Genomic DNA, 21167 nt, shown 5'->3' with positions numbered 1-21167 from the left:
ATGACAGAGCCAAGACAGGAATCCAGGACCCATCCCCAGTGCCAGGATCATTTTGCTGTGGCTCCAGTGCCCTGCAGGCTGGCATTGAGCCCCATCAGGTGTCCCCTCAATGCTGCCATCTGCTTGGAGCTCTGCTGGAAGGCTTCCCCCCTCTGCCAGCATGACCCACCCCCACACCCCAGCACAGGGGACAATGAATTTCTGTGAAGACATCAAATACACTTCTACCTCCTTCTCAGGTGACCACTGAGGGTGCATGAAAAGAAGCCAGCCAACTGCCTGAACACAGCAAAGGAGCCTTAGCCACCTGGCCCAGCAATCAGAGCTTGAGGCCTTGGTTCCCATTCCCTTCCTAGGAAGGTGTGAGTCACAAGCCACATGGGGACTTGGCAGTGGGAAAACATCTCACTGGGCAAACAGAAGAGAAGGCAGAGGAGAGTGGGAGGCAGAAGTGCTCATGTCTCCAACTGTTGGAGGGTCTCCTGGAGAGGGAAGGAGGCCCAAAGACCTCAGCTGAAGCCAGGACTACAACTTTGCAAGGCTGACCTTGGGACCTGGACCCAAGGCTGTGGCTGTAACTCTTAGGCTTGCCCTGAACATGCTTCTATCATGAAAATCTTTGGAGATCTTCACCAGATTTTTTGGTGGTTTAAGAAATATTAGAGGAAGGGGCCTAGGGAACAGATTATTGCTTTTAAGCCTGTGTTTGCCGGGAAATACCGGGATTATATTAAAAGTTTTGGTAGTCAGAGCAAAGATGTGAGGAGACTGGTTCATTGTTCAGAGACTCTGGAAATAAACCCTTGAAAGCCATGGGAACTGGCATCGCGGAAGGATTGTGCATTTTGCAAACAATCTTAAAAATCTCATCCCAGCTCCTCCATATATTTGCCGTGTGGCCTCTGCTTCCTCATTCGAATATGGGGATAAAGATAAGCACTCTGAAGGAGTGTTGGAGAACACACAAAGTACTTGGCTCGTAGCAGGCGCCCCCCAAATATTTGCTCATTCTTCTAAGCCTTGAAGATTCCACCAGTCAGTGTTATGTTTGAAAACATCTTTTTAAACAATAGAAGCCTTTGTAAAATAGTCAAGAGTTTTCCCTCAGAAGCTGTGGGATTTGCAGGATGCAATCGGATATCATTTTCATAACGGCATGAGCTGTGTGGTCCTACTGGTTAGGGAGAATATGGAAAGAAGATAGAATTCCATCAGTGTCAAGGGTCACTGGAGCTAGATGGGAAAGAAATTAATACATCCTAGACAAAGGAAAGCAAAGTCAAGTCATGTAGCAGCCTGGGATGAAGGCAGAATCTCCTTGACTAGCCTGGGATGGGGCTTGGTGGTATAAAATGGAAGTAAGCAGAAAACGATGCCCTAAATTCTTAACACCTGTAAGGTGCAGGTCCCAGCAGACAAGGCAGATGCCAGAGGTAAACAGCCCTGCACCCATGGCAGGGTGCACAGCCTTTTTGTATGGCTGACCACTCATGATGTGTAGTCTACAAATAGGGTTGACAAGAATCCAGGCTAAAATCCCAGCTAAAATCTCTGAATTCTCTCAAAATTGCTTGGGATAGCATCATTATGTCCTGAGTGCGTAAGCATTTTTAAATCTGGGAAGATTTAGAATTAATAATAGAGGCTGGGCACGGTGGCTCACACCTGTAATCACAGCACTTTGGGAGGCCGAGGTGGGTGGATCACCTGAGGTCAAGAGTTCAAGACCAGCCTGGCCAATATGGTGAAACCCCATCTCTACTAAAAATATAATAATTAGCTGGGCATGGTGGCGGGGGCCTGTAATCCCAGCTTCTCGGGAGGCTGAGGTAGGAGAATTGCTTGAACCTGGGAGGCAGAGGATGCAGTGAGCCAAGATCGAACCACTGCACTCCAGCCTAGGCAACAAGAGTGAAACTCAGTCTCAAAAAAAAAAAAAAGAAAGAAAAAGAAAATAAAACAGGAATTAAGAATAGAAATGTTTAAGATAACTAAACTTAGTGCATTAATATTTATGCATTAAGAAGGAATCTGTATATACTTGGAAGTATCAGTATTTATAATATTCAAGGGAACTTTGAGTATTAAAAAATATACCTGCATTGAACATTTCTATTTGAAATGTGTGATTTACTGATTTAGATCTGTATATTTAAGTGTAATCTTACTAAGTTTATACACTGTACTGGAACAGTTAAGAGGACTTAATCATCACATATGTAAGTTTATTTTATTACATTTCTGAGTTACTTAAGAAGTTGGGAAGGTTTATTTTGTTAAGATATTGAAAGACTTCAAAATGAGATTAAAATATTCAATTTATAAATGCAGTTTAAAAGGCTTAGAGGCATTTAAATGGCTATAAAAAGCCTACTTAGTAATCAAGGTTCCCTTTAAAAGTAATTGCCAACATTTGCTAAACTTAGAATAATAAGAATTTTAAAGTATAACTTTAATAAACTTAATTTTCTGAAACCAAAGAAACTCTATAATATTTTCTATACATAAAGTCTCTTCCTGAGGACAAAAAATAACAAAAACAAAAACAAAAAAACCCTCTATTTGGAAAAAAAATGAAATCTTAAGAAAAAACTATCAAAAATAAAGCAAACTACTCAAACCACGCAGGAGTGGACCTGAATCCAGCGTGCTGGTCTACCTCTTGGCTTATCTCTAAACCCAGACTGATGCAAATCCCACCACCATTCCCTCCCCATCCACACCTGTCTTGCTTTCTATCCAGGAGGAAGACAAACTGAGTAACGCCAAGGCATGTCAAGGCGGACGATACACCAGGTAATGAAAAAATCACCAGCTTTGAATTCACACAGACCCGGATTTGAATTACAATCTGTGAGAGACAAGAAAAATGATCTAAATCCCTTGAGGATCAGTTTCCTAGTCTCTAAGTAGGCATTTTTTAAATGCCTACTCTGAGAGTTATTGAGAAAAGTATATGTAATCACGTATTTTTTCAACTTTCGCCACTAGTCGCTGGGGGTATGGCTGTGAACAAGACACAGCCCCACCCAAGCATAGCTGTTGATGGCTGCACACAGGATTAGTGCCCAACCCAGGGCGACTGCACCTGCAGCCCCAGTAGTGTGGCAGAAATTGACATGACACTGACATCAGAAAGATCTGGGCTGGGGTCTAGTTCTGTCACTCACCAGCTATGGATCCATGGGCTGTCAGCCTCAGGTTCCTCTTCTGCAAACTGCAGATGATTGACTGCTATGAAGAGCAATTGAGGGGATGTGTGTTGAAACGCCTGGCACAGGCCCCAGCACGTATAAGAGATTCTTTCCATGTCACATAGCCGACGTTCCTATGGAGGGTTCTTCTTGACCCTACTCTGCTGCACAAGGATTGACACCAGGTCAACATCCTCTCAACCTCTAGGACAGAGAGAATTCTGGAATTGCTGCTGGACAGGAAGCCTGGCATGCTATCCTTCACCCATGGCCCTGCCTGACCCTGAGGACCCAGTCATTGGTCTGGAACAGATAAACCACCATCTGGCTGCATTCAATGCTTCTCTCTCCTTCACCTCCTCAAAAGTTTATATAAAATGCTGTGGCAATATTTGCCCACTGCTAACCCCAGCTCCTTTTCTCTTCTTTCACAATTTACTAGTGGAGACAGTGGCCTGTGACCCTACAGTTCGCACTTCATTTCTCTGGACACCTACAGAATTCTTCACCTATCAAGTTTAAGAGCTTTCTTTCAGCCTAAAGATGACAGATCTTTAGGGGTGGAGTGATGACTGCCAAGTCCAAAACTCACACCAAACCTCAGCAAGACACTCTTGGTATCAGTAAGGTCCTCTCCAGCAAAGATTCTTCTGTCTTAGAGCTCCCGTTCCTGGGCACAAGCTGCTCACCCAAGTAGCCACATTTTGAACCCTGAGGCTCAAATTTCCCAGCAGTGCTTTGTGCCAGAAGTGCCTTGCCATTCTCCCTGGAGCGGGGCAAGACCCCAAATCACAGAGCTACTCGGACTGTGGCTACCCCTAATCTTTCATCCTTCCTTCATCTCTCTTTCCCTTGTTGCACAAAGTGAATGATCCAGTCATATTCCTGGAAAGGCTTCCCTGATACCAAAACCGTACAAGCCAGAAAGTTATTCCCCTGTCCAGAGAGAGAGATCTTACAATAGATATTTGCTTTGCTGTCCACATCCGTTCACCTTTCTAGTAATCAGCCCCTCTCCACTCTCAGACCAGGTGCTTGGGGTTAAACTGAGTCTCCCCCAGCTGCCAGAGTGAGCCTTGCCAAGGAGAGCCTTGCACTTTCCTGGCCACGGCACCTAGTTCAGGGACAAACATGAACATGATGACAAGCAATGAGACCAAGCACCTGCTCCTTCTCTGCCAGACTGAAGCCTGGAAGGATGAGAAGGCCTGACTTGGGGCAGGCATCTGACACCATGAAGAGGACAGAAAAGCCGAGGGAGAGAGAATAGGTCCTAATGACACATGACATGAAGCCAGACCTCTCCTACCCTTCTATATGCCTTAAATTTTGTAACATAAAATAATCCCTCTTGGCTTAGACCAATTTAAGCTAAGCCTTTATTACCTGCAACCAAAAAAGTTCGAATTTCTGCAAATCATACCAATTGTTAAAGGTTTAGGAATTATACAAGTCAGGTGCTAAACACAGCCATTATTAATAATCAAATTATATAAACTTACAATCAAATGAATTATATTAAAAACAAACATAATAAGTACCCAAAACTCATCAAGTGTTTTTCAATGATTTGTGCTTTGAGGTTATTTACGTCCAGTGTGCTTGCCTGGTGGAAATACTATATAATGGTGAGCTACTACACCTCTCTTCCTAACTCTGTATTCAGTGGCATCACATCATTGGCTTGAAATTGGCCGGGGTAGGGATATTTACACACAGAAATTGGCAGATGCTGCAAATCAAGTCTGGTGTATTGGTTTGTTGATTGCCTAGACTTAAGAAACTAATGAAGAAAGTGTTAATATGTAGATTAAATGTACTTAAAAGTGCATCATATTTGTAGTCATTACTTTATGACCAGCATAAAACTTGAAGAAATAATTGAAAATTATTATTATTTGATTGAGCAAAGAATATTTGCAGCCATGCTATACCTTGGCACCACTGTGCTAGTCCTAAGAACTAAAAATGAAGAGGACACTTGTGCTCAGGTAGTTCAGAGCTCAGAGTGATTTGCTCAAGGTCAAGTTGTATTAGAAAATACAGCAGTAAAAGACGTTGTCCTTGTCTTTTAAGAAGTGTATAGTTTTATTGGAAAGACTAGCCCAGCACATGTGAAATACAGTAGAGCATGTGAAGTCTCTGAGTCAGGGATGGCAAATACCTGCTATATGCATGCCACCACCTCCCTGTCCACAGGTACATGAATAATGCTCGTGCTCTGCCCTGGGCCAGGATATGGCTCCAGCATCCTGCCCCAGAGAGCACCCCAGGCTGCTGCTGCTGCTGTGTTCTTCATAAATGCCATTACACAAAAATACAACTGAGGGGACATTCCAGTTGGGGATCCTAGTTCAGAGGAGAGAAAGCAGCTAGAACTACAGTGCTTAAAGAAGTCTTTATAAGAAAATGTGGTGTATGTATACAATGGAATATTACTCAGCCTTAAAAAAGAAGGAAATCCTGCCATTTGCAACAATAGGGATGAACCTGGAGGACATTATGCTAAGTGAAATAAGCCAGTCACGGAAGGACAAATGCAGCACTGCATGATTCCACTTATATAAGGCATCTGTGATAGTCAAACCCATAAAAACAGAGAATAGATTGGTGACTGCCAAGAGCTGGGGAAGGGGGAAATGCATAACTGATGCTCATTTGGTATAAAGTCCCTGTTTTACAATATTAAAAAGTTCTAGAGGCCGGGCAGGGTGGCTCATGCCTGTAATCCCAACATTCTGGGAGGCCATGGCCGGTGGATCACCTGAGGTCAGAAGTTTGAGACCAGCCTAACCTGGTGAAACCCCATCTCTACTAAAAATACAAAAAATTAGCTGAGAGTGGTAGCAGGTGCCTATAATCCCAGCTCCTTTGGAGGCTGAGGCAGGAGAATTGCTTGAACCTGGGAGGCAGAGGTTGCAGTGAGCCGAGATTGCACCATTGCACTCCAGCCTAGGCGACAGAGCAAGACTGTCTCAAAAAAAAAAAAAATTTTTTTCTAGAGATCTGCTGTACAACATAGTGCCTACAGTTAATAATAAAATACTGTGCATTTTAAAGTATCTTAAGAGGACGGACCCCTCATGTTAAATATTCTTACCAAAAAAAAAAAAAAGAAAATTTTTGGAGATTTGTTTATTACCTTGGCTGTGATGGTATCATGGCTGTATGCATAGGTCCAAAATCATCAAGATACATACGTTGAATGAGTGTGATTTTTTTTTGTGTACTGATTATACCTTGATAAAGCTAAGTTTTCTTAATTTTTAAATTTTTAATGAAAAAGAAGGCTTTATGGAAAAGAAATTTGAAAAGGGTCTTGAACCATGAGGAAATGCAAATTCCCAAGCCCTACCCTAGATCTCCTGAATGAGGAAGTCTGGAGTGGCCCAGAACTCTGCTTTCCTGGCCTTTGGTGACTTTCATCTACACTGATGTGAAGACACTGGACTGTGTCCTGCTTCTTCCCAGGGCTTTCTTTCATGTGGCACTCAAGTTGATCCTTAACAACTGCACTGTGCAGTAGGCAGCAAGCAAGAACGTTTATCCTTCTCACACGGGTAAAAAGAGCAATTCCAAGATATTACAGGACTCACCCAGGGCCACACTAATGTGCACTGAGCCTGAGCTACAGCCAGGTCTCCAGGTGTCAGAGTAGTGCGATTTCCATCAGATCCCAGAAAAGAGAGAATAGGGATGGCACCATTCCCTCCAGCTCTCAGCCTCCCAGTTTCCTCTTTCACCTTCCCAAGGAGTTGGCCAGCCTCCTGACAACAGACTGAAGAAAAGGCCTGTGAGGGCGATGACAGCTGCCTGACAGAAGGAAGGTGACTGTGCTTGGTGCTGAGCCCCCACCACACCTTTCCAGCTCTTGCACTGGACTGGGAATGAGTTTCACCGGCAAGGATGAGAACTCATTCCCAGTCCAGTGCAAGAGCTGGAAAGTTGAATGCACCACAGCCAGCACCATGAGGCCAGGCACGCAGACCAAAAACACTCAGCTCATCAGATGCCACAGCCCCGAACTGGCTGATGGCAAGAATGTGGAAACTCAGCCTCCAGTGACCCCCAGGAACATAGCCACAGGAACTGGTCCAGGGTCCAACTCCTTTGCCAAGCCCTCTCAGGCAGAAACAACCAGGGTTGAAAGAATTAGCTGCAATTCAAAGCCCAGAGCCTGACTGGTCAGCCTGCATTAGTAAAAAGGCCTGGGCTTTAGAGTCAGACACATCTGGATTTGAAATCAATGCCACAGTGTATGTGCTTTGCAAACCAAGAAAGACATGGCCCTTACCTTCTCTGAGATGAGACTCTCCCTATATGCAAAATGGGGATGAGAATACCCACAGTGTTGTGAGAATTAAGTGCATAGCATATGCAAAGGTCCTGGCAGAGCCCTGGGCACTCAGTGTTGCTCAATAATGTTCATTTCCACCCTTCATTCTTCCCCTTGGGAGCCTTCTTTCTCCATCTCCTTGGGTCCTAGGAATGGCATGCCAAAGTGGCTAAAGGGAAGTAACTCTGCCCAGGGCAGAAGACAACTTCTAAAAGTGTCTTCCAGTATTAGGTCATAAATTTGTCTTATGCTGAAACTGTATATGTGGGTTGTTAGCTCTGTTAGAAGTGTGTCTTACTGGCTTTATCCAGCATTCAGCACTCATCATGCATAATAATGAGCTGCTCTGTAATTTATGCAAAATTAAGCATGAAAAAATTACCCGGGAATTGTTCAGAATCCTCCCGTTCTCTGAAATTAATCAGTAATTCTTAGTAACCAGTAACCCTCTGGCAAACTCCAACCACAGGTCGAATCCAGCCCACCAATTATTTTTGTAAATAAAGTTTTATTGGAACACTGTGCTCATTCACTTACACATTGTCTATGGTTGCTTTCACGCTACAAAGGCAGACTAGGACTGCAAGGCCTAAAATATTTACTCTCTGGCCCTTTGCAGAACAGTTTACAGATCTCTGCTTCAAAGGAAAACATAGCTAGATCCAGCTGTTGCAGTCCCAGGAGCAGACCCTGAGAACGAGTTTAAGGCTTGGATTTTAAATCGGGAACACCTCTGAGACCCACACCTTTGGAAGGAAGAAGCAGCAGCTGGACTCAGTGCAGGTCATGCAGCCTCCCCGACTCCACAGGGAGCTCCTGCAAAGCAAATGGCTCCTCAGATTGGGCTGCATTGGCCAGAACAGCCTGGCTTTCATACTTCCACCTCAAGCAGTCACTGGCTGTAGGCCACCCTCAGAATGGTGACCCCGGAGATCTGGGCAAGGCAGCTGTCTCAGAGGCTGACTGCTAATGGCTGTCAGTGGCTACAACACTCCCAGCACCTGGGGCCTGAATCCTCCCTCACTGCAGCACGTGTCCGCGCCGGAACACAACTGCACTTTCCTCCCTCACTGCAGCACGTGTCCACGCCCCAACACAACCGCACTTTCCTCCCTCACTGCAGCACGTGTCCACGCCCGAACACAACGCACTTTCCTCCCTCACTGCAGCACGTGTCCACGCCCGAACACAACCGCACTTTCCTCCCTCACTGCAGCACGTGTCAGCGCCCGAACACAACCGCACTTTCGCTAGGTTTTCCCTCACCAGCCCGCCCCTATGCCACCAAGCCAGTGTCACCTGCATTATCTATTGGTGAGGCGGAGTGGGTCAAGGGACACATGCGTGGAAATGAACACAGAGTAACAACTAAGATATCACTTTAAATGTATTTCCAGTAATAGTCTTGAAAAATTTTATGTCCACAATCTGTACTGGAAATCACAAAAAGAGAAATGGTCTATGAACATACTTTCTATTTCCGTTAGAATTACACCCAATTTCGGGGTTGATTGGCACAATCTAAGCTATGTAACGTATATAAGATATAAATAAAATGTTTTATACAAAAGATATAAAATGAGATATAAGGTATAAATTGTAATTGTACCTTACGCACTTTGGTTCCATTCTGTTTCCCTTTAAGATCATGTAGCATACAGGTTTAATGTGATTTCTTCTTGTTTCTCAGTTGATAGATCTGTTCTCTCAAAAGGTCATGATCCAACACATCATATATATATGATTGCATACACACACATTTATAAAGATATAATTATTTTTATATATTTATATATAATTATTTATATTTATTTATATTTATATATAAAAAATTTATGTATATTTATATATAATTATATATTTATATAAAAATATTCATATATTTATATAAATATATTTATATTTATATTTATATTTATTATATATAATTACTTATATATATTTATATATATAATTATATATATATATATTTCAATTTGTGTAGCCAAGGGAACAGAGTGCCCGAGGACCCGATAACCAGCGTTCCTCAGGCTCTGCCCGCTTCTAGTCAACGCCTCAGGGTTGCCAGTTTCCATTAACAGTCCCCCACTATTAGTCATAACTAGTGGGGTTCATAGACAATGCTCTGGCTTTCCCGTATTCCCAGCCCTCTCGGCGACCATGAGGCGCCTGCCACCTGCTTCCTCAAGCTCTGTGAAGGTGGCTTGGTTTGCCCATGGTTGTCTGCTGCAGTCCTGCTGGGCCCGTGTCACCCATCTGGAGCAATGTCAGTGACGCAGGACACCAAGTGTCAGAGAAGCCCTTGCCTCCACTGCGACCAAAGCTGGACAGTGTGCTTCTCCCCAGGCCCCTGAGACTTCTGCAAACCACTTTTTCCATTTCATTGCCTTCATTTTCGCTTTGACTCCCGGTCCCCTCTCCCCTCTCCTTATACTCAGAGACAGGTCTTGGGGTTGGAGGGACTGGCCTGCGGGGTTCTCTGGGTTTGAAACTCTATCCAGTCCTAAGACCCAAGCTCCTCCCGGAGGAAGGGCATGGTCAGCAGCCAACCTTGCTCACCTGGTCACCTGCTCGCCTCACAAGGACCCTGGGTCCCCGCTATCAGATGCACCTCCTAAGCGAAAATCATCTGTGGTGCCACAGCACAGGCAGGCCCAGTCACACGATGCCCAAGGGCAATGGCCCAGCCACAGCACCGACTTCTGGGGCCTCTGCCTTTACCTCGACCTTCAGTCACCCAACAAGTATTTACTCAGCACCTACCACCTATGAGACACTAAACTCTCTGTGGCAGAAGCTGAGTAGGACATAGTTGTTGCCCTCAGAGGGCTAAGAATCTAGTGGGAGATATAAGAATTTCCCAAATAACCATAATTCAGAGCAAAATACGGTGAGTGTTACAAGACAGGTACAAAGTATTTCCAGTATTCATGGAAAGAAAAGGGTACTAACCAAGCACTTTCTATAACCCAGGCTTAGTACACTTTATATATATGTGTGTGTGTATATACATATGTGTGTGTATATATGTGTGTGTGTATATATGTGTGTGTATATGTGTGTGTATATGTGTATACATATGTGTATACATGTGTGTGCATATGTGTGTGTGTGTATATATGTGTGTGCATATGTGTGTATATGTGTGTATATATGTGTGTGTATATGTGTGTGTATATGTGTGTGTGTGTATATATGTATGTATATATGTGTGTGTATATATGTGTGTGTATATATGTGTGTGTATATATGTGTGTGTATACATATGTGTGTGTATATATGTGTGTGTGTATATATAGAGAGAGAGAAAATTGTGTGTGTACATACAAAACATACTTTATATGCAATATAGCATATCCATTTTTAATTTAAAGTTTATTAAGCCCCCCTTTACAGGGGAGAAAGCTCGGTCTCAGAGTGACTCAGGAACTTGCTTAGAGAGGGATACCTGCCAATGGGAAGGTTGGAAAGTTCTAATAAAAGGTATATTATTTCAGCTGCTTCTTACAGGTTCAGTGGAATTTTAATTAATTAATATTTACAGTTTTTAGTTACAACAGTGATACAGGTTCATTGTGGAAATTAAAAAATATATAGAAAAAAGGAAAGTTTTTAATAAAAGCCCATAAATCCCACCACCCTAATATTAAAAAGTCATTAACGTTTTGATGTATATCTTTATAGACTCTTTTTCTACTAATCACATCAAAAAAAAGTGGGACCACACTGTTTAGTCACCTGCATTTTTATAAGTGTTATTCCATTTAATCCTCACAACAGTCCTGCAAAGTAAAAAGTATTATCATCCCCATTTTATAAAAATAACTTGAGAAGCAGAAATGTGAGCTTGTCCCAGGCACAGGACAGAGCCAAGAAGCAAGTCTAGAGCGTCCTTCTCTAGAGCTACACACGCCCTCCCCACTGCCTTCCAGCACTGCCTCCCAGACAGGGATCCATCTCCTGCCTGGAGATGGCGAGGCATGGAAAGGCCGGGGAGTGCCAGGAAGAATTGTTTTAAATGTGGAATTTGGTGACTGCTTCTGTGTAGGGCCTAGAGGAAACAGAAATTTCTTAAAGTCTCTACCTGTGGATAATGAAGATTCCACAAATGACACTGATTTCATCATCTGTGCAATAATACATGCATCTTGTACCAGGCAAAAGTATTCTCTCAATTTAGACTCGCCTCTAACTCAGGTAGAGAGGGTTCTACGCATCATGCAATCCAATGAGGTTTTATCAAATCTGCAATCCAGCCACTTTGTACTAAGCAAACCCAGGCCTGCCTGAAAATGTCGTGGGAGCCAGTGTGGGGTGCTGGAGCACTTAGTTTACCCAAGCCCCAGACGTACCCACACTGCTTTCCCACGGTGGCTCCTCTGTCACCGCTCAGTCTCTGAAACAGGCAGCAGGCCTGTTCATTCAAGAATGGCCCCTCCCACCTCCATACCAAGCGGACTTTATTTCTGCCCTCACAGGAATGGGAACAACACGTTTTTGCCAAAAGAAAAAAAGAAATCAAAACATTGAATGTGCTTCTTCCCTGGGCTGCATGTTCCTGGCCTGACTTATATCACTTACACAACATAATATGATTTATTAGAACAGGACAGAGAGTTTCAGGAAAAGCCAGAAATGCCAGCCTGGAATTTGGTCCCCCTGAGTTCCGCACAGGAAGAAGAGGGAAGAGTCAGTATGTATGGGCCAGGAGTGGCTTCTCATTCAGGCCTCCAGACCCAGGCCAACCCTGCTCCCACAGATAAGGAAATGTAACCATGTAGACGACAGCATGAGAGGGGCCTTGAGAAGAAGGAAAAGTGGGCACATTCTTCTAGGACCCTGGGGATCCTCAGACTTTTTGAATGTCTGCCTGACAAGTCCATCTTTGATGAGGGAAACAATGATTCATTCGACAAATAGTCCCAGTTCTACTATTGGCTGTATACACAGCACCCAATTCCACCACCCGCATGGCCCACCCCCGAGCACAACATAATTTGCTGTGTCTCTTTTTATCTCTCGGGTTTTATAACTTTGGCCGCTTTGAAGAAATCCACCCTGTGGGAGCTAATTTTCACACCAGGGCTCCTTGCTTCCGCTTTCCCTTTATCAAGGCTACTCTCCGTTTCCGGTGGCATTTTGACGAGCTGCATCAGTGGCAAACATTAGCCAGGCCCTCTTCAACTCTGGGAGCCTGACCACAAAGGCAAATTCCCTCCTGGTCTCTGTAGTGTGAAACTTCTTGCAATTCTTCCCCAATGTCACTCTCATGGTGCTCCAGAGAGAAGGCCGGGCCTTCCATGGGTCTTACAGAGAGCCTTCTTCAGGACTCTTTCTTCTAAAATTCCCCACAATTTCCAATGCCCCTTTGTTGTTCCCTCTACATCTTATCACACTGAAGCCAACCACCGTGCCTCTATTATGTATGGTGGCAGATAATACACCCAACAAATATTCCATAAAGGGGCCTTTGGGAATGAATCCCTTTCCCTCTTTTGCCTTTATCTTCTTTTTCTTTGCATTTTCTCATCACTGATCCCATACCCTATAGCTTCCAATTGAGATCTCTTCCCTTTCCCTGAGATTTTGCAACCTCTTTATCGAAAAGTTCTTAAACAGGACAAACTTCTTTGCATTCATAGCCATAAAAGCTCGTTTATTTATCTTTCATTCAATGGTAGATATTCATTGACTCCCTGCTGTGGTTCAGGCATTGTTCTGACAAAACAGATCAAGTCCCGACGTCAGTGGAGTTCATGTTCCACCGGCAGGAGATCAACAATAAACAAATAGACCAATAAATAATCTGTTAAGAAGAAAAATGAAGTCGAGTCAGGGGACACAGTGATGGGGCCTCAGCTAGGCCTTTCCCAAGCCCATGGAAAGAGTCCCTTGCTATCTCCACATTTATTGAATGCCTGTGCCTCCCACGCTTTTGGCAGCAGAGTAAGCTGATCCACGACATCTGCTTCTGTCAATCAGCCCTTAAGTGAAGACAGTACAAGTGTCTACCCCATGAGAATTGCACACGACGGGTAATCCACAGGAGGTGCTGACTGCAGTGCCTGGTACACAGCACACTAAACAAAGGGCAGCCAGAGAAGAATGCAGAGCAGGGGGAGCCACCATCAGCAAAGGCTGCCACGTTTGCTCTCCGTATCATCTGTGCTTTCTTCAGGCAGCCTCTAGTTTTATGAGCAATTGACCCTTGAACTGAGAAGCTGTTCCAGATAAAGACCTTAGCTGGAAGTGACATGATAAACAAACAGCGGGATTTAAGGGGAAGGCAGGCTTAACTTGATAGTAGCTGGTACCTCTCACTCTCTTCCCTGGGGCTTCTCTCCATCCAGATGGCTCACAGGCATCTGACCTGGGGGCAAACCTGCAAGTGAGGAACCTAGGAGCCCATCAGCAACACTTGTTCAATGGGCTCTGGAGCTGGTAGGTAAACACACTATTCTACTGTACTGGAGACAGTAAATTCTGAAGTGTGTTCTACAGTTTCTTTTCTTTTTTTTTTTTTTTTGTGATAGTATAATATCTCTTTTTATTTATTTATTTATTTATTTATTTATTTATACTTTAAATTCTAGGATACATGTGCACAATGTGCAGGTTTGTTACATATGTATACATGTGCCATGTTGGTGTGCTGCACCCATCAACTCGTCATTTACATTAGATATCTCTCCTAATGCTATCCCTCCCCACCTCCCCCCACTCCACGACAGGCCCTGGTGTGTGATATTCCCCACCCTGTGTCCAAGTGTTCTCATTGTTCAATTCCCACCTATGAGTGAGAACATGTAGTGTCTCGTTTTCTGTCCTCGTGATAGTTTGCTCAGAATGCTGGTTTCCAACTTCATCCATGTCCTTACAAAGGATGTGAACTCATCCTTTTTATGGCTGCATAGTATTCCATGGTGTATGTGTGCCACATTTTCTTAATCCTGTCTGTCATTGATGGACATTTGGGTTGGTTCCAAGTCTTTGCTATTGTGAATAGTGCCACAATAAACATATGTGTGCATGTGTCTTTATGGCAGCATGATTTATAATCCTTTGGGTATATACCCAGTAATGAGATGGCTGGGTCAAATGGTATTTCTAGTTCTAACAGCCTTTCCTAGCATGACTGTGTCCCAGTTGCCCACAGCAATGACCAGCTCAATGGCACATCTTTGAATTTCCCACATTTCCCATTCGATCCCAACTCCTGTTCACTGGAATCATTCCCTAAATAACTGTCACCACGAGCCTTTGTATCAGGCTGTGTGTGTTTGAAGAACCCAGGCTAATACCATAATTCTATTATGGACTTGTCTTGCCTTTCAGATTCTACCCCCACAATCGAATGTCGTTTATTAGATATGTGTGCATGTACATATAATAATCCATCATCTCTTCTCTTCTTTATATCTTCTCCAGGTCTTCATCACCAGAAATCAATTATCACACAGTTTTTCTACCAAGGATCTCTTAGGCTGCTTTTTCAGAGTATATTTGACTCTAGCTTGGCCAAGTTGATCATTACTGTTTCTGTACACGCAAGCAAAATCCAGGAATTACATTGCTTACTACAGAAATTCCTTTTAATCCAAGAGGTTTACATTGTCTCCTCTATACGTAATGGGCCACTTGGTGGAGACGAGTCTTAAATTTTTTCAAGTTAGAAAACTGTTGTTTGGAAGGTTGCACTCAACTTCTGCATTTTAGGGTACAGACTGTCCTTTAAGTTTGGAAGGCAATAGATTGATAAACCTTTTAGTAATGCCAATGCTAAGGTACCTACCATGCCCCACTTCTTCATTACATGTGTATATATGCATATGCTCTAGGCTGAGATGTTAAATATTCTGTTTGGACATGTAAATTGAGTATAACAACAGAAATATTGCAACTTTTATTTCCTAAATCTAGATGTAAGCTGTCTTACAACTACACTGTTTTATTTGTCCTTGGGAAGAAGCAGAAAGACAATAGCCTCAAAAAACAACTACAAGGTGGCAAGGAGCAGCCAGCAGACTGGAGCATTGTCCCAGAGCCAGAGGCCATATGAATTGCCCAGCTAGAATGGGGGGATTTAGGCAACAGCTTCCTTAAGGGTTCCTGTCTTAGTCCATTTTGTGCTGCTATAACAGAATAATACAGACTTGTTCATTTATAAAGAACAGACGTTTATTTGGCTCATGGTTCTGGAGGGGTGGCACCTGGTGAGGGCCTTATTGCTGCATCATAACCTGGCAGATGGCATCACATGATGAGAAAGCACATGCCTGCATGTACACACAAGGGAAAGAGAGAGAGGAAGAAAGCCAAACTCATCCTTTTAACAGAAACCAACTCCTGTGACAACTAACCCACGCCCAAGATAAAGGCTTTAACTCATTCATGAGGGGATAATCACCTCTGAAATGTCCCACTTCTCAGTACAGTTACATTGGAGCTTAGGTTTCCAGCCCATGAACTTTGAAGAATACATTCAAACCCGTAACAGTTTCCAAAAATTACTTGAGGAGGAAACCCTAATAAAGTACTGAACTCCTTTATGGCAACAGAGATTTAGGCTGTTGTTATTTGGGCATGAATAACTTCTGATGGCTGGAGACACAGTGATATCTTAATCAGGTGTGATTCCCAACACTCCTGCACATCTATCTCCCCACCCCCTTCCTCTTCCCTTCCTCATGAGATAAAGAGAAATCAAGAATCTACTAACTTAGAGAATGTACCACTGTGTCTTATGCTTTATAGGTATTTGGTAAATATTTATTGAATGAATACATGAAATAAGCCAACCTCCACCAACAAACACAAAAACATGTAAATAAGAAGATAAGAAAAGATGAAAGAAGGATTTTTTAAAACTACTACTCAGTTTCTTTCTTAGCATTTCTCGGTGGGCTCTGACAACCACTAGTTCCTTGGTACATAAATAAGTGGTGAAATGGGAGGGGCTATGGGTAAAAATCAGTGTTAAGTATATTTGGGAATACTGGTTAAAAAAAGTTAATACTGTCATTTGGAAGGATGCAATCAACTTCTGTATTTTATGGTACAGATTGTTCTTTAATTTTGGAAAGCAACATTTTGATGAACCTTTTAGTAATGTCAATCCTAAGGCACCTACCACACCCCACTCCTTTTATTGGTGTTTTTTGTTTGTTTGTTTTTGCTTTTTTTTTTTTTCTGGTTAGGATTTATTTAATTATAAGAATTCGCAGCCTTCAATGTGTTAATTTATACCACAAGAGTATACAGATTACCTTTGAACAACACAGGTTTGAACTGTGCAAGTCTACTTATATGTGGACTTTCTTCTTCTACTTCTGCCACCTCTGAAACAGCAAAACAAACCTCTCCTCTTTCTCCTCCTCCTCAGCCTACTCCATGTGAAGACAAAGAGGAAAAAGATTTTTATAATGATCCTCTTCTACTTAATGGATAGTAAATGTATTTTCTTTTCCTTTTATTTTCTTGATAACATTTTCTTTTCTCTAGCTTACTTTATTGTAAGAATCCAATATTATTACATATAACATACAAATATGTGTTAATCAACTATTTACATTATCCATAAGGCTTCCAGTCAACAGCAGGCTATTAGTAAGTAAGTTCCGGGGGAGTCAAAAGTTATATACAGGCTGGGCATGGTAGCTCACACTATAATCTCAGCACTTTGGGAGGCTGAGATGGGAGGATTGCTTGAGGCCAGGAGTTCAAAACCAGCCTGGACAATATAGTGAGACAGTGTCTCTAATAAAAAAAAAATTTTTTTTTAAGTTAGCTGGACATGGTGGCATGCTACTGTAGTCCCAGCTACTTCGGAGGCTAAGGTGGGAGGATGGCTTAAGCCCAGGAGATTGAGGTTGCAATGAGCTGTGATCACAATACTGCATTCCAGCCTGGGCAACAGAGAGACACCTGTCTCAAAAAAAAGTTACATGCAGATTTTTGTCTGCACAAGGGTCAATGCCCTTAACCCCTGTACTGTCCAAGGATCCATGGAACTATGTCATGTTTCTATATGTATTAAATTATCACCTCTTTTTATAGAAGTCTCTTGAAGGATAGTGTTTCTTGGGTATATAGTTCCCTGGAACACACTTTGAGAAACATTGCTTTAGTATAATGCTGATTTCCTCTTGGCTGTTAACCCTGCTGCTTTCTCTGGCCATCACATGGCTCTCAAGCAAAGATCAGTCTGGATTCATTCTCCTTATGAAGCTTCTTAGGTAAATATGAATCATGGGATGTTTCCAAACATCCTCCTTATTTCTGCATCCCAACTTGGAAGTTTAATTTAGAATTAGACCTCCAAGAAGTTCTCAATCTTAGTCTTCTCAGATATCTTAATTACTTTCCAAGAGTTCTATACATTTCCTCTATTTTTAAACCATAACCTATAAAACAGGACACTATTATTTGTACAACATCATTCACCAAAAAACATGTACTAAGTACCTCTTATGGGCAAGCTACTATGAGGATAAATGGTTACACGACTAAGATCCTGCCTTAAGAAACATACAGTTTGATAATAACTGTAACTTGAAATTAATAGGCTTGGGAATAAAATAAATCTGAGTTTATATCCTGGGTTTGAATTTTTTTAATTATCAAAAAGACCTAATTTTGTGGTCTTGAATAAGTTACTGAACCTTTCTATCAGTGGCCACATTTGTAAAATGAGGACAGTTATTCCTACTTTTCATCTTTGTCATGTTGACTGAATATAAAGAAGTATGCAAAAATATCTAGCACAATGCAGATACCAGCACTAGATGTAGTGATGGCATTAATAGAAGAGACCCCTTTAGAATCTACACAGCGGCATCGTCCTGACGTCGGCCTCGTCCTCCGCTGCGTCACGGAAACCTGCCAAAATCACTGAATTTGGGCTTGCATCTGCTTGTGTCTTCTGCCTCCTTGCCTTGCTTGTTGGCAGAGGCGAAAGCTAAAAGGAAGTCACCACCGCCAAGTCTGCCTGGTCAGCCTCTCCAGTCCTCTAGCCTGGCCCAGGCTTTGTGGTCTGGCTTGGTTCACACAAATATTTTAGACAAATGTTCACAATACTAGTAGGACATGTTTTGTCATTATCTACTTTTGACAAATGAATAAACTCAGGCTCAGAAAAAAATAAATGCCTTTGCCAAGGTTGCCCTGCTAGTAAGTGGCAAAGCTAAGATAACTCTATCTCATGAGACCAACAACACATAAAAATAAAGCATGAGGTGGAAGGTTGGGAGGCTTTTGCATTGGTCCAGGCAAGAGGTGGGTAGAGATACTGGTAGAATGGAACGGAGAAGAGAGCACAGATATAAGAGATAATGAAAAAGTAAAGTTGGCATTTTTAACAGTGGAAGACCCGGGGAATCCTGTGATACCTGTTAATTTGCGGTCTTTCCCCAGCTACCTTCTTCCTTCTTCCAAAAGGAAAGCACATTCATGCTTAAGACATGGGCACGCTTGTGTACACAGACATTCATCTTTAATCCAGTCTTCCAATGCCAAGTAGCAGATCTAATTGTGTTTATTTTTACACAGTCCTGCCTTCAAAGAGTTAAAAATCTGGAAGAGAGGCCACAAAACGGATATAAAGCAGCCAAAGGTCCTATCACTCTCAGGTAGCCTATATACCAGGGTTGCCTTTGTCATTCAACAGTGACATGACCGTGGGTCACCACAGAACTTCACTGGCTCTCATTGTCTGCATTCATTGCTGATTCATTCACATGTTCGATACATACTTATCAATTGATTACTACGTGCCAATCACTGTGGGAAGCACTAGCAATTCAGATGTCCCTGAATCCCAGGAGGTTACACTCAAACATCCAGACATAGCAGATTCCTCTTTCTCATCCCCCAAGACCAATCACCAACTCCTGTCTATGCTACCTCTAAAACATAGCTTGAATCCACTCACCTCTCAGCCCCTCACCACCATCACCCTGGTCACAGCCATGGTGCCTATGTACATGAGCCACTGCCTGGATGAATGCGGATTTGACTGACTCCATCACCTGAGCCGAAGCCAGGTGAGTCAGCGGAGGCCTTACCTGTGCTTGTTGTCCTGCCCACATCCTTGCCTGCTAGAGAAGTGGGAACCAGTATTCTCAGCAATAGGCACCTTGCATGTAAAGGCAGAGAGGGGAAGAGCAGTCTGCAATGCTCCAACATGACATCTGCATTCCAAAGAAACCACGGATTATTAAAAGTCCCACTATGCATACAATTGCTTCAAAAGGAGGGCAAGTTAAAAGCTAGAGAGTTTGAGTATCACAATAAGAAAGTTATGTTTCCTGCAGGAATTTTAATAAAAAAAGTGTTTTTAATAGCTGTAAGTGTTTAGCCATAAAACCAGTACATCATTTAGTAAATCCAGCCTTTGCTGATTCTGGCTGTTCAGTTGCAGAGGAATGGCTATTCTTTTTCAAACACCCGCGGCGCTATCATACCACAGCTTTTTATCATTCTTCTGTATTGAAAACAAAACCCAAACCTCTCAAACAAAGCAGCAGGGTTACACATCACCTTTCCACCACGCAAATCCAGTTTCCCAGCAGATACAGAAACTTGCCTCAGTTTCCTGATCTATAAAATGAAGGTAGTAATAAGTTCTACTTCAAAGAAGTATAAATAAGATTGCATCCATTAATATTTGTAATATGCTTGGGGCAGCATCTGGCACACAGTAGTGCAACATAAGGAATGTTAAGTTAAATAAGTTAATAGATAATTGCATTATATTCCATTCCTATTGTGAAAATACTTGATGTGGAAAAACTATGCCAAAAGCAAAGAAAAGGAAAGAGCAGAAGATGAGTCTATCACAGCAAGCACAATATAAAAACAAAAGGCCAGGCTGAAGTTTTCTCCAGCTATAAAATGTGCTAGACCAAATACGCATATTCCTGAATAAGCATGTATATGTGCATATTTACCTTCATCTACATCTATGTGCATATTTACCTTCATCTACATGCATCTACATGCATCTACAACTAGCTCTCCCACTTAAAAAAAAAAAAAAACAGAGTCTGAATCAGAGGGAAAAACAAGAAATTCATTCATTGTGCCCTACTTCTCTCTATAATAACACACAAGAGGTTACAAACCTCAAATTGGGTCCAGTCCCAGAATTTGGTCAGTAAATTGAAAACAATAAGAACATAAAATGACTGAGATTCTCCATCTGCAGAAATAAACCACTCAGGAGATGGTTGTAAATGTGCTGTTGATGGGAGTGAGGATTCTCCCCATTTTCTGTCAAGGAGAACAGGATGCCTTACAAATTCAATTAAGGACACCAGAGTCTCCCCTAAGTCCAATCAGGGTGACCCCAGGGTGTCTCCCCAGAAAAACACATTGGAATGTGGTTTATGGTAACCTACTCAGTTGAACTGCAATGAATCTCAGCTAATGTTGTGTTGTCATAACAGAGGGTGGGGGTCCGCAGGAGTCTGGAAACAGAGAGCCAAGCAGTGAGGCTCTCAGGGTGTCTCCACGCTGCTGCCCAGAACTCTGTTTCTAGATCATCAGTCCTGCTGGATGGAAACATCCCTTGAAGACAGCCAATAACCTCTGGTCAAATTCCAGGATATCCAAGGAAAATCTTATCTGTCACTTGTCTT

The sequence above is a fragment of the Trachypithecus francoisi genome, unplaced genomic scaffold (genome assembly GCF_009764315.1).
Source record: "Trachypithecus francoisi isolate TF-2019V2 unplaced genomic scaffold, Tfra_2.0 Lachesis_group8, whole genome shotgun sequence".
NCBI classification, from domain to species: domain Eukaryota; kingdom Metazoa; phylum Chordata; class Mammalia; order Primates; family Cercopithecidae; genus Trachypithecus; species Trachypithecus francoisi.
The sequence above is the reverse complement of the archived record's forward strand: the minus strand, read 5'-3'. Positions refer to the sequence as shown.